This window comes from Paramormyrops kingsleyae, chromosome 10 (genome assembly GCF_048594095.1).
Source record: "Paramormyrops kingsleyae isolate MSU_618 chromosome 10, PKINGS_0.4, whole genome shotgun sequence".
Taxonomy (NCBI): Eukaryota; Metazoa; Chordata; class Actinopteri; order Osteoglossiformes; family Mormyridae; genus Paramormyrops; species Paramormyrops kingsleyae.
Genome location: NC_132806.1, coordinates 25,126,679 through 25,141,936, shown reverse-complemented (window position 1 = coordinate 25,141,936; position 15,258 = coordinate 25,126,679).

The window sequence follows — 15,258 nt, the reverse complement described above, 5'->3', positions numbered from 1 at the left end:
GAGAAGGAGCTGTTTGAACATCAGAGGGGGAGGGGTGCATCACTGGCAATTCTTGACGATGCCTGTTTGCACGTTCTCCAGTTGTGTTGCTGGGGCACCACGGTTTGATTAAAAACCTCTTCACCCTCTTCGTCTGTCAGTCTGAGGCTTCCTGCAGTCCCAGTGGCAGAGGTCAGCATTTAACCCCCGATGTTTGCTGACCCCCGGGGCATTTCTGTCTCACACATCACACTGGTGCCTGAAAGGCGTCTAGGAAACTGGATCTTCCCAGCCTGGTAGTAGCTTGCAGTGTTGCCTGGCTCTGGCTGATCTTATCTTCGGTGTTTAGCCTTGCTGTTTGGTACTTCCTGCATCCTCTTCACCGTCTTTCTGTTTTATTTCCCAGTGACTCAATGCATCCATGCAGATCCAACCCTTTGTACTGTTTCAGGCTTGTAACACCATAGATAAATATCGATGTCTGTCACCCCTTTGCAAACACGTTCCACTATGCCTTCAAACTGGTCCAAAACGTTTTCTAGGCGTGTGCATTCAGCACACCAATGTGCCAGAAAGAGCCATCACGCTGGACAACGGTCGTCCACAAAGACCAGACAGAGACAAATAGAAAACTGAACAGTGATGTTAAACTTCTGGTTTCATCCTGAGGGGAGATCTGGGTTTGTGGTGCATTTCCAGTATCAGCAACAGTCCTCAGTAACATGCAATGGCCCCAACTTCAGAAATTACTACCTTTTGTGAGGGACAGAGACAAGTGTCATTCATGCCTCCAGATACGATGAAGTTCCTGAATCACATCTGAGCATCATATCTGCTTCATCTTTTTGATTATTTAGGCTGGAGTCATTAGAAACATAAATGGTTATTAACACATAGAATGGGGTGGGGTGAGGGTGCTATGGCGGGATATAAAGAGCAGAGGGGAGAATAGGGTCATGGGAAAGGAAGGCTTGGCATAAAGGAGCCACTGAATAAATTACGTGAATATGTGTAGAGGGTAACATACAGTACAAATATTCACAATTTTTCATATTTCCAAAATCAAATATCATATTACAACTTTAAAGGAGCAAAGGAGCGTGTAATACAGCCTGTTTTTGAAAGTAATAAAAAATATGCTGCATTTCTCCTAAAACCTTTTACTGGTTTTTGTGAATACTGCTAATGAATTTTTCGAAATAAAAATATGCTTTATAATATATATATATATAAAATGTGTGTGTGGTTTAGTTTCAGTTATTGTCACTGTTTGCTTTCTGAGTCGGTTGTATTAAGCTGCATTCAGAACATTCTGGAATAATAATAATAGTAGTAATAATAATAATAATGTTTAATTTATATAGTACCTTTCAAGGTTGCTTTACAAAATACAGCAGAATCTACATACCATAAGAACCTTGAGACAGGTGCAAATTTAACAGTTAATGATTAATATGGTTTGTGATGCTGGGCATCAGCATTATGATTTTTAAGGTTATTCCTGCCAAAGTTGTAAGCAGAGTGCAATCAAAGATTGTTTTATACGTTATTTCATGCCAATGTGACAACATCTTTAATCTCTGTCGAGAGGGATGTCCCATCAGAGTGTGTAAACTGCAACAAGTAGCCAGAGCTAGAAGGGGACGACCAGGGCACACCAGGCCCCCGGAACAGACTTCCAGCGCACCATGCTATCTGTATCAAGGTCCATACTGATGATTCAGTACAGTATGTGTACTTGACTCTACTTTTATTCTTGTGCACTTGTTTCATGTCATTATCCATAGCTGAAGGCAAGTTACTTAGAATAGAAGTAAAATTTGGACGGTGCAAGTTAGCATTTTGTTATCTTGTACATTTCACTTCCTCAGCTGGCTCCTGGATGACGGGCTCCTCCTTTGCGTCTGGTTCCTCCCAAGGTTTCTTCCATCTAGAGAGTTTTTACTTGGCACAGTCGCCTCTGGCTTGCTCACTGGGGGCTTTGGGTGGGGACAATGTAAAGCACTTTGAGACTATAAAATGTTGTGAAAATGCACTATACAAATAACTTTGAATTGAACTGAATTGAAAAATACAGAAGACAGGAATAATCCCCAGATGTCATTCTTGCCACTGCATTGGTTGGACCACTCCCATAATTCATTGTGCCCCAAATTCGTTATTGGGAGGTTAGTTAGCAAGACTGCTCTTGCCAAGACCCCAAGTACCATATAATTGTGAAACAGGCAAGGTTCTAGGCAAGGTTTGGTCACGTGGCTGCTAAACACAGAATGCCATATTCACAGCTTTACAGAACGGAGGGGTCGTCTCAGCTCGATGGTAATAGGGGAGGAGATGAGCGACATTAGGTCAACGGGATGGGTAGAGCGCCGGGTCAACATCATGACTTGGAGCCACCCCAAGCACCTTTCCCATCTGGGGTACTTCACAATGCCCTATTGTGTAGGGGAGATATCTTATTGGCTACACATGAGAGCTAGTTAGCCCCCATCCTGCGGCAAGAGTTGGTCTGAGAAGAATCGACTAAATAGAAAACCATCCATGGAAGATGGCTGCCACTGTGGACAACAGCCAGATTGTCCAGCTTATGAATGGGTAATCATGAATGATGCGAGCCACTTAAGACGCATGGCTTTGTCATTCGCTTCCACTATTTGACTTTGTGTTGCATTACACATTTACAAAGCTCAATATGTAACTAATAAATGAAACTACTCTTTAAACAACATTTAATAAAGACTAAAAACTCAATAGAAGTTTGATTAAAAAGTAAGATTGTCACAAGACAGAGGATTCCTGCTGGTAGACTGTGTGGTAATGCTAGACCATATTTTTAATTTGTCCGATTTGCTGTTTGTTGGTCAGATTGATAGCGATGCTGGCCAGTGGATTAGCACTCTGTGTGCTAATGCTTGTTGTAAATAGAACGGCTTTGAATTCTTGATGGAATCTGAGCCTCTTTCAGCCACAAGATATATACAAATGAAGTAAAGAGTTAATTTATGTTTAATCATGACATTATACAAATGCAGTCACTCTTTTTGAGTACTCAGTATACAATTCTGGCCACTTCCACTTGTTTATTTGCGATTGGACAGTTGCTTGAATTCATGGTTCAGTCAAAATGGCCAAATACACGCCTTCAATGTCATAATTATTTTGGCTCAACTTCACTAAGACTTTCTGAGTTTCAATTGTACATGTAAATGTATGTCAGTTCGATTACCGTATTGAAGGTTCCTTAGCTCCAGGCATCAGGTGGGGATTAATTTAATGCAACACCTTTCGCATGCACCTTGCTACGTGCTTCTGCGACAGCGTTACAAGCGCGTGTACCTGTTAAATAGGCCCCATTCTGCTTTTGTGGTGCAGGTAATTGAGCCAGACATTTGCACTGACATCGGAAGGGTTAATTATTACAAATATTTGTAATTTTGGTGTTATTTGTAATCGCAGTTTTGGCATTGTTTCTGTGTAAAGGTGCTAACTGTTTGCAAATTTGCGGTAATACTTAGCATACGGTTACGGTGCAGGTCTTGTTACAGTTTCTTATTTGTCTGTGAGCACATTCTGTATTATGTTTGCCTGTTTTTGTTTAAATATATATGTATATTTTATTTCCATGCAGTATATATGCCATGGCATGCATATTATGGGCATTATGGGTTTAGCATATCTCCGCCAGAAGCACGGTGGATGCTGTTGCACTAGCAGGAGAGACTGCTACTGACTGTGTGTGCCTGCTATTAAGGCCACATTCTGCTTTTGTTGTGCAGAATAACAAGGGGCAGAATTGACCCCTCCATGCCTGGTTCCTGTTTCCGGCATTTCACATATGTTACATCACCACTTGCCAAAGGGCTCAATAGGTGTCTGGGGCAGTTATGCGTCTACTGTGTTCAAAGGACACATAGAAATACTGATTTCAATTTATAGACTTACAATCTATATTCATCTTCCTTGGACAGTACAAATTAGAATGAGCAGTAAAAATTATTTGAAACTTTATTTTGAACATCACCATGCACCAGTTTAAGCTACCTTATGGACAATCTGTCAGATAGTTTTCATTTCAGGCCTGAAATCTGTAATGGCTATGCTCAGATATGGATGAACTAAGGCATGGTTACCCCTTTGGGTCCTTCTGCCTCAAACACATTATCTGCTGGGCCTCTCGAGGCCTAGATTCCAACAGAGAGCTGGATAGACACACAGGAACCTCTCCGGACCCAGCTGAGAGGCGTTCCCACTTAAGAGCCAACACTTGAGAAGCACTTGGATCTGGAATGGTGTGGATGGCCCCACTTCAACTGCAGACACTGTGCAGCCACCAAAGGCGACTGCTGGAGCCATAAAAGTATGTTAAGCCATGTGCTACATGGTATGATAACTATTTGGCCAAGTTAAGGCAAAACAGTAACTCAACAGGTAACCCTGTGCCCTCATACATCCAGATGTTTGAGTTTAAATCCAATCCCTGTGTCTGTGTGGAATTTGTAGGTTAGTCCCATGCTTCCTTGAGATTTTCTGGTTTCTGTCTGCAATAAAGAAATGTAGATTATTGGTTAATTGATAGTTAAAGCTCTGACTAGGAGTCTCACTGTGAAATCACTACAGGATTTGCATCAGCAGTCTTCTAATATTGGGTAATACTGAGTCACGCATCACCCTTACAGACTGATGACCAGCAACTCAGCTGACCCACAAAGCTTAAATTTATTATGTGTTATCAGGTGCAAACAATTAGCACCTTCATATCCGGTGCCCCCTGCTGGGACAACCAGCTAGGAAGGAAACTAGAAGATTTCTGAGGTTGGTGAGGAACCAAACAGTTTAGTTAAAACAGATGCACCGTGGAAGTCAGAAAAAGTAGCCCAGCACTATTAAATTTTATATGTGTGTTGGGGTCACACCCATCTTCCAAAAGCCATGACCAATTTTGTCATTCAGCCAATGACAGCAAGAAAATATGTAACCCAGTGTACAAACCACTGAAAGAAAAGCAAAACTGTGTCACTGAGGAATGTAAGCTGTAGTTTCCCACAACAATGCCAGCTGTGGACAAAGGTTTAAAGCAAACATCCCACTCAAATTTGCAGAAATTGTGATAGATGGCTCTTCTGCAAAGCTTGCCAAGTACAGCATGTTTGAACCAATTTTCACAAAAACAATTGATTGCATTTGGCCCCTCTTGTTTTCCCGCCCTGACCAGGGCAGAATGTTTTTTCTGTGGTGGTTGTCCACCCCCCAGAATCCCTCCTGCAAGCATTTTAATTATCAGCATTGAGGATCTCTGGTTGTCGTCTCCAGACAGACCTTTCTTGTGGCTTTTCATCTCCCCCTCAGTTCTCCCCTCTTTGCATGATGTGCTGTGCATGGACTCATTGTGCTGAGGCCAGCATCTATGTCATGTGCTATTATATTAACATATTATTATTATTTGGGTTTCCGTGTCTGTTTATATGGGTCGTACATGTGAGATGGTAGTACAGAATTCTTTCCAAGGTGTTTTATAGAACAGAATGCCCTTGTTGACACTGATTTACTAAGAAGTATAACTATGTTCAATCTCTCCATATCTCATCTTGCTGGTGAGAATACAGGGTTAGTCATTTGTCCATTGTCCCTCAAGCATTTTTCAGGGGTAGGGGCCTTGGTGAAGGGCCCAACAGTCACATGATTATTCTTGCCAATCATGGTAATTGAACCAGTGACACTTTCGTCACAGGGAGAGAGGCCTAACCCACAAAGCCACACTAATTGCTGCTGTGACTTCCTGATCAAATGCTCTGAGGAGCTTCACCAGTCCAAGATGAGACTCTTCATAATTCACTCTAAACATTGTACACTAACATGTTGCACCTGTGACAATGGCTCTCCAATCATATCACATTGTGAGACAGTACAGCATAATCTCCCATTGGTGGAGGTTTTTCTGAAGGGCTGCTGGTTCTCCATAACCACAAGCTTGTGCTTGGGTTGCAGTTGGGGGTTATAATCCAAAACCACAGATGAATACGTACTTAAAGCAGTGAAAAAAAGAAAGCACAGGATATGTTATTTTAACCATCCATTCACTTGAGAACACCGCTCTGTGTTTCAGAGCTCTGGCTAACGGGAACTAGGCATCAAGCCTTGAGGGACGAAGGACTCGAGGGCAGGTGTGTTGAAAAGGATTTTATTAAATTACATGAACAGGGACAGTAAGCAAACAGGATCATGAGGGATCTGAAACAGGAGGACTAGAAATTAGTAAGTGCACAGGCAACAGGATAATAGGACATCAGTGACTGGACTGGCGAACATAGGACTGGGAAGAACATATATACTTAACTAACGAGGGAGCTAACTAGAGGCAGCTGGGAGTGATTAACACAAGAGTTAAGAACGAGAGGTAAGACAAATGAGTAACAAGCATGACTTGTTAGGGTCATGCTGGGGAGGAGACAGGAGAGTCAGGTGGACATGCTTGTCATTGTTGGCGTACTCACTGTGGGGTTAGGGAATAACAGTTTCAATCCTCCGTGTGTCCTGTACATACTGTATGGCAGAACTGACAATAAAGACCTGTGACATTGACTTGACAGGCAACATGTGACACTAGGCTGTTTACAGCCAGTTTTTACTCTACTCAGACAACATATGAGATAAACGTCTGGGGCCGCTGAGGTTTGGGGGCCCCCATTGCCCACAGTCTCTACACTAAATATTAAATAGACATGTTCAAAATTCAGGAGATACTGAAGCAAAGTCACTTTTTGAATGCGCCCCAGAAACAATAAACCAACCCCTGTGGACTGCAAATCAGGGTGCTCACCACTCCCATTAGAACCTGTGTGTCTTTGGCTTTCGATGTTGCAGCCATTCTCAGCGACATGGGGAGTTTTCAGAACACGTCCGAATTTTTAAGCAAGTTTTCACGTTGCATGGCTATCCCTGACCATGCTGGGAGTAAGCCAAGCATTCTATCTGAAATGATTTTCTCAGCACGACATATCATATACAACAAGCCAATGTTAATTTTGTTGATGAAAAATTTTCATCATAGTCACCGTCAACAATGTTTATTTTCAGACTAAAAGGAGACAATAACTAAATAAAAGTGATTTTGCGAGGCCTAAGACTACGATGTATTGACAATTTCGTCAACAAATAAAAACGAAAAGAAAATGTTTGCCAGAGACCAGATCCAATCAGAACTAATGAAGTTCGCATACAGGGGTATTCAACTAAAATTTAAAGAGGTCCAGTTAGAGAATTTCTTGAAGCGAAGGTCCGGAAGATCATAATGTCTAACTATTTATTGTGATATATATTTAAGTAGCTCATTAGTAGTATCAACATTGCATGTAATAAATACCTGACTGTCAAATTAAATCAGTACAATTCAAAAACTTTTTGACAATATTTATTGTCACGTGACATGGAACTGAACATATATGTATGACTGTCGATATGTATAATGTTTTCTCATTTGTAAATAAAAGTAGGGCTGCATTTCAAAATACGACAAAATAAATAAAATGTGAAAATTGTGCATGTTTAAATAAAGTGCTTAAACTCTAATACAGTCGTGTTTATGTCACATATTTTAGTGTTCATGGATTTAAGTATTGGTTTCAATAATCCCACACCAGTAATAAAATTAAAGTCTCGTTTTAATATAAATACATACAAACTTATCACTTATCACATCGCCATTAGAGTAGGATATGGGCGGTCTTATTATTTCAAAAAGATATAAAACGTGACATGTTGTGTTTTTCGCATATTCGTGTTATATTTGTTGGAGTAACAATGCAAACGGAATGACGAGCCGCTTCAGGCGAAAACAGTGCATTTTACTTTTAATTTCAAATAAAATGCAGGGTTGCCAACTTCGGCCAGCTGGCTGGAGTGAGATTTTCAATTCGAGATGTCTGCACACATATGTAACAGTTCTTACCTTGTAAATAGTCTGCTTTTGTATTTAACCGTTTAAATACACATTTGACGTAATTTTAGGTTTATAATGGTATAATAAAGTAAGATTGCCGTAAGATTCCCCGCGTGAGTCTGAAAGCATGAGTGTTATGCCAGATGCTTGAGATTTGGAAACCCTGAAAACGTACATTTTTTTGTTTCACATGAGTTGATTTATATAACAACATTACTTTATACATTTATTAAAAAGCAGAAACTTCAACGAACATGAAATCATCAATAAACTATGTTTACAAATATTTATTTTAATATTTTTATCTTAAGATTCAGAAAGAGCAGGCCTGGTGGCATTATAGCCTATGCACTTTTTGCACTAATGGCACTACTGATTTTACAGCACTCAGTTTCCAGGTAAATAAACATATGCTTCTGTTTCAAATCGTGAAATCTGAGTCTTTGTGTACTGCACAGTCAGACCGAAATACCATTCCTTAACATTGGTTTCATTTCATCTTGGTGAACATAATGACTTTCAGAACCTTTAAACATTACACTTTGCACTTTTAATTTTAGTCGACTAAATCAACTGTAGTAAACTAAAACTAGACTAAAACTAAAGTAATTTAGATGACTAAATTATGACTAAAACTAAATTAAAATTTGCTGTCAAAATTAACACTGCAACAAACAGCTCTTTGGGACAAAACAGGAGGATATCTGTAGCTCAGGGTCCCTATGTCTGATTCTGAAAGGCCCATAAATCACACAGTGACTTGACTAAATGTTAGAGAACCACATTATATCTCATTTTCACATGATGTGTGCTTAATTATACATTTCTGTTTTGCGAAGTTGAAGCCCAGATATGTTTGCAGACATGTGTTTCTTTCTGGTCTTCATCTTTTATGTTACAATATGTGGAGCGAAGAACTCAAAGGTCAGCATTTGGCAAACAAAAAGAGGTTTTATTTAACTGATTGGGGGCAGGGAAACAAACAAGACTGCAAGGGGTCAAAATGAGAAGGCGAGTACGGGGAAGGACAGGGACAGACAGGCGTTCATCTAGCTATCCCCCTACAGTAGGTATCAGTAATGTTCTGGAGAACAGAAGAAAACTGTTTTTACTTTTTATGATGTTACTGTTAATTTGCACATGTTCTAATGTTCTAATGTTAAATAACATTTTTTTCCCTGAGCAAATATACACCCACTACCTATATAAATAGCCTGAAACATTTTCTTTGACTGCCTAAGACTTGCACAGGTCTGTATGGCCGATTGCAAATAATAGACATTAAGATGAATATAAACACATCACATTTATTATTATTATTTATTTATTTTCACATTTGTCAATGTATTTAATGCTACATAATCCAATATGATATAGAGAAAGGAATCTTATCAGGGGTCTCTCACTCAGGAGAGTCTAGTTACACTTGCAATGGTAATTTTCGCCCTGCCTGTTTCGATAACACTGTCGAGTCCTCTCTCAGCCTGGCTGGGGCCTGATTGGGTTGTTATGTGGAGGGACATGTGTGTGGTAAAGCAGAGTACAGACTCTGAGATGAGAGTTAATGGATTGGCGCCCAGTGGACGGCTCACTGGTCACATGCACCCAGTCTTGTGACCCCGCTCACGCCTTTTTTCTGCACAGAGGACACAGTGTATAGTCCCTCGAAATGCCCCGCAGCAACCCCTTAAATCACACCCCCTCACTCCCAAACCACCCCCCTTTATTACTATCTTAAGCATATTTATGGGACATCGTTTGGTGACCCAGGTGACAAGCAAGACCAGCAACAATAGTGCTATTTGTTAGATCATACGGTTGATATCTTCAGTCCTAGCTATGCATTTAAAATTCTGTGAAGTACTTTATCTAAAAAGTGTGACAGACTAATGCATTTATGTGTAGCTGAAATCAACATAATCTACTCTTCTATTTGATATCACATCCTGAAATGTGCTTCCAGACAAATTTCTTTAAACTGTTGTTGCAGTATGATCTGATCAAAATGGACAAACAGGTTATTTTTTTTTACCAAGATGTAAGTTCCTGCACGTCTATCACTACTCAAAACACTAATGCACATGTGAGTAATTGAACCTTGGGCATCATATTACACGCAATTCATAAAATAATGTGTGTTGCAGGGAATTGAATGATATTGTGGTTAATTATACACCTGGGTCAGTAATAAGGGTGTCTTGATTAGGCAATTCCTCTAATTTATAAGGATACATACATACATTCACCATATAGTGCACCTCACGATGACAACAGCATCAGTGTCAGTGTTTGGTTTAAGATAGAACTACCTGACTAAGTGTCTTCTTGATGCAAGAATAAGATGTACTACCCTGTACTAATCACAGGTTAGGTTTTACAGTTTGAGATCAGGTTGTAGAACCTGACCTTGGAAGCCTATTGATATCTGAGACCCAACACTTGCAATCATATTTTTTTTTTTGAGAATTAGACTGTCAAACAGCCAGCTGCAAATGTCTTGTGGTAACTTTGAATTCGATAGTGATGTCAGTTAATGTACAGTACTCTGATGACACATTTCCGGACATTTAGTGCAAAAAAATGCAAACTGTATCCATGAACATATAATAATAATATAATAAACAGCTGCAGCGACGATAAGCTTACTGCAAGCAAAGCCCTTTTCGTTGGAAGAGGAATGTAGTGAGGTCATGAAATTTTAATAAAACAAGGATGTTATCAGCAGGTTATGAGTGGAAAGAAAAAAAATCCAAAGCAGGAAAGAATTTTAGTAAATAATAAAGTCAAAAGACCTGGCTTGCTGTGATCTCATGACTTTTTTATGGAGACTTTAATAAGTTTTCTTTCTTTCATGATGATTAGAGGGAATTACTGCCACATAAAACACTTTTTTTTTCTTCTGGGACTATAAATATGTTCTGTTGTGTTCCAGTCCTTCTTATTTATAAATCTCCAGCTTTTCACGCTTGGGCCAAGGAAAAGAGCAAGTTCAATGGAGAATGAAATGTATTTTGAAGAGCCTGTTATTTTCAAACAAAACCCCTCTATGGGACATACATAGACGACAAAAATTCTTAGCCATATTCTTGAGTGACTAGCATATATCTAATAATAATTAAATATGTTGTAATACTCTTTGGAAGCAAAGTATTTTTTCAGCACTCCAGGTAGACAGATACCTAACCTTTAAAGACACTACAAGTCCAGGTAGCTTGAAATCAAGCTGCATTTGAATCCTCTCCCTGTCTCCCCATGTAACGCCTGAATAAAGATGGACAGCAGTGTGTTACAATGCCATCCAGCTCCATGAGAAGTAGCAGTGAGGACAGAAACAGAAACCAAAGTAAATAAAAGAAAAAAGGACAAATATTTTTCCATTAGTTGGCCATATAACTTCATGTGACCGTATGGTTTTGTATTTAAGCTGCGTGTGAGCTTCTGTCCCTGTTTCTCAAGTGACAATGACATTTAATGTCTTGTTTCCAAAGCTTCATCTTTCTGAGACTTAGTAGGACCATCAGATTCAAATTCCCATTAAAGCCAGAATGCATTCATTTTGCCCACAATGCACTTCTTATCTTTTTACTTCCTTTCACACCCCAGAATGCATTGCTTCTTTCTACATCAGCCATAGCGGATGCTGCACCACAGTCTTGTACAGTATGTATGTTGTAAGACACCAGACTCTTGTCAGCACCCTGGACAGCTCTCTATCACTAGTCCAATGGACCAGCATGGCCTTTATAAACCTTGCACACGATGGTCCACTCTCTAATCTCCACTCTTGGCTGTGCACTCTGTGGGCTCTCTAGCTACCATGACTATGTCCATGATATGTGGTATGGAAGATAGATGGATGGATGGATGATATGATATGATATTGTAGACAATGTAACAAGTTTCCATGAATGGGACTCATGAATACCTTACTTTTCACATCTGACTTTGAAGAAAATATTATGTACCAAAGCTCCAATCTATTCACTCATTAAATGTAAATGAATGAATGAATGAATGAATGAATGTTACATTTGTATACCACTTTTCAAGACACCCAAAGCGCTCTATAGAAGCGATAGGGAGCCCCTTCAGTCTACATCTTCCTCTCAGGCTCAGCCCCTGTTGTCTCACTCTGTGTCCCTTCCCCGTTTGGCCAGCAGGTGTCGCTGGTCATCCCGTCCTTCATGTTAGTCTTTGTTCTCCCCAGTTACCTGTCTGGTCACATGGCTCAATGTGTTGAGCATGTAGTGGCCTGTGATCCTTGTCCTGTGTTTGAATCCTATTTCCTCTGTTTTTGTATTTGGCTCCCTAGTGTTTCATTTGAGTTTTTTACTTGAGTAGTTCTTGTATCTGGTGATTTTGTATTTGATTTTTGGTTTTGTTCCTTGTGCCCCTGCTTGTGTCTTTACCTGTCTGTAATCCCCCAGTGTTGGTTTATGTTTCCTTGGTTAGTTCTTAGTTTCCCTGTTTTTAGTTCCTTTGAGTTATTAGTTTCATCTGTGCCCTGTTTTCCTGGTCTTTGTTAATTAGCCTCACCTGTCCTGTGTTAGTCTCGTTACCCCTTAGTATTTTAGTTCCTGCTTCTGTTCAGTTCCTCAGTGGTTCATTGTTGCTGCTAGATGTTTGATGTTTTATTGTGAAGGTTCTGTTGTTTGTGCGTGATTATTATTCCCTGTGTTAGATGTTACCTGCCCTGTTTTTGTAGTAGTCTTTCTTTACTTTTGATCCCTTGTGGCCCTTTGTTTTTGTTAGTCCTTTCTTGTGTCCACCTTTTTTGTGCCTGTGTCATGCCACGTTCCTGCACCAAACCCGTCCGGGTCCATGACACTTCTTGACTGTAATAACTGCTTCAAATCTAAAGCCATAATTCCAGGCCACTCCGCTGTACTTCCAGTACAGCTCTCCAAATCTTGCTAAACAGCCATTAATAGAATGTTAAGTGCCCCCAATCACAAAATTGCTTGTGTCTTAATGTCATAATGCCACCCTTTGCCTTTAGAATGGCTTCGCTCCTTGTAGTACCGTCGTATAAACCCTGAACTGTTTGTAGCGGAATACTGGACCATTCTTCAAGAAGAAAAGCCTGTAGTTCTTTAGAGTATAAGCGGGTGGAAATCTGCTTTACAATAAGATAGGAATATGTTTAACACTCCCTTTCATGCTGACCTGAAACACAAGGTGTATTTCCTGTAAACGTTGGTAATTTTAAGAATTCTGATCCCCAAATGATCTCACTCACAGCTGTGAGCTGGCCTGAGGTAGAGCGATGGCTACATTGATCGCTGGCCCTGCACATGTGGATACGCTGGGAAGACAGACCAGGCTCACCCTGATTTGAATGTCTGACTCACGTGGATCTAACGAGGGTCAGCTGGGTGGATTCAGTAGCGCTGGGAACCTTACGGTGATTTGACCTCATTTTAAATTTGTATTTTCCTAGTAAAGTGTTTATACCTTATTTCCTCTGCATCTGTCCATCCCATGTGGATGCCGGAATTCAACCCCCCCCAATTCTCAAAGCGTGATGACACTGTTGCCCAGAAAGCTATGGTACCATTCTAAATGAACCCTAAATTAAACAATTAAATCAATTAAATTGGAATTAAGATAAACCTTTTATTTGTCCTATAGCTGTTTGAACTTATGTTAATCAAGATGAAATTTACACTGGATTCAAATTATATATATTGAAGTTACATATAAACTAGAATTATGTGGGTAAATGAAAGAGAGGTTGGTACAACCTGGAATCTCTTTCTGATGGGCGGAGCTCAGGGAGCAGAGGGAGGAGTTAATATTGATGCCTGTGCTCAGCTATAGCCTGAGGGAAATACCGGCAGTCAGCTCGGCGAGTGCTGATGAGTAGCAGAAAAATGGTAAAAAAAAAAAAACAGCACGAAACCAACACGAAAACATGGTAACACTTACTGAAGGGGGTCCAAGTAATGTACTATTAAGTTATTACTTATGTATCGATTGACCACAAACTAAGTCTTATAGCTACATACTGATATCATGGTCATTCATCATTAATGAATAGTGACATATATTTTATCTCAAGCAGTTACTGTATTTGTTATTTGTTACTATATCTAATTCTGTGAACCATTGTGAACTACTGAAGAAACTACTAAGGAACTACTGATGGAACAAGTCATGAATAACACAAGTGAAACACTGATCTCATGTTTGTCCATCATTTGAATCACAATGCATAATTTATCTGAAGTATCTACTCTATTTATTCATGATTTGTAGTTCAGTAGTAACTGAGTTACTACTAAGTATTTGTGTCCCCTTAAAGTGTTACCAAAAAAACAGTAATGCACATGTGAGTAATTGAACCATGGGCATCATATTACACGCAATTCTTAAATATGCATAAAATAAAGGAGAAAAGTACGGCAGCACTCTTTACGACACAAACGCTTCATGGTTCCGGAAACCTCCGCGATGTATCTGTGAGTGGCTGATGCACCAGGTTGCCGGGGCAGGCCCTACACCCGCGCTTTGGGCCGAATAATCAAAGCCACGTGGGCAGTAGTTTACTGAGAATACGGGCAGGTGTTAAAATTCCTGGCCGACACAGACGGCTTTTTACAGCGGGCTGTCAGACATGGCAGCCCTCGTATGCGCTAGACACGCACCCTGGCCCCGTCGGAGGCTCTTAGTGGAAACGGCAGGGGTGGCTTGACATGATGGGAGGGGCCAGGGGACAAAGTGTCTCATTCTTTCCAAAAACCGTCTGTGTCACAGCCTGACCAATTAAGGGCCTAAAAAAAAAGCTAAGGATAAAAGTATTCTTAGAAGGTGAAGCAATGGCATCAGGCTGGTTAATTAGATAAATTAATTAGGTTAAATTATGAAATGGACATGGTAATTTTTTGTGTGCATACATGCAAGTGTGCAGGTATTTTTGTCTTGCAGGTCCTGCCTTGGGGTAAGGGGCGAGGCCACAGAGGCACTGGTCCCAGCTGAAAGCTGATTGGTAGACTCTGCCCACTCCCCTGTCACTCACTGATTCCAAACTCGTAATTGGCTACGAGTAAGTTAATTTAGTAAGTTTCCTAGTCTTAAGCGACTGATATTATCACGTAAGTTATAATGCAGCCAAAGGCAGAGACACTTAAAACATCTGTTGTTTGTTGACAATGCTTAAGCTGTGCAGTTGCACAACAGAACAGCCATTGGCTATCCCTGTTCCGCAGCTTTTTTCTGAGACTTATCACATGGTTGTGCAACTCTCATTTCTGTTTATTTGCCATGCCAGATTTCCACAGGTGAGGTCCTATGTGATGCTTATCTCCCCTGAACGTTTACACCCAGGATAAAACAGCAAGAGC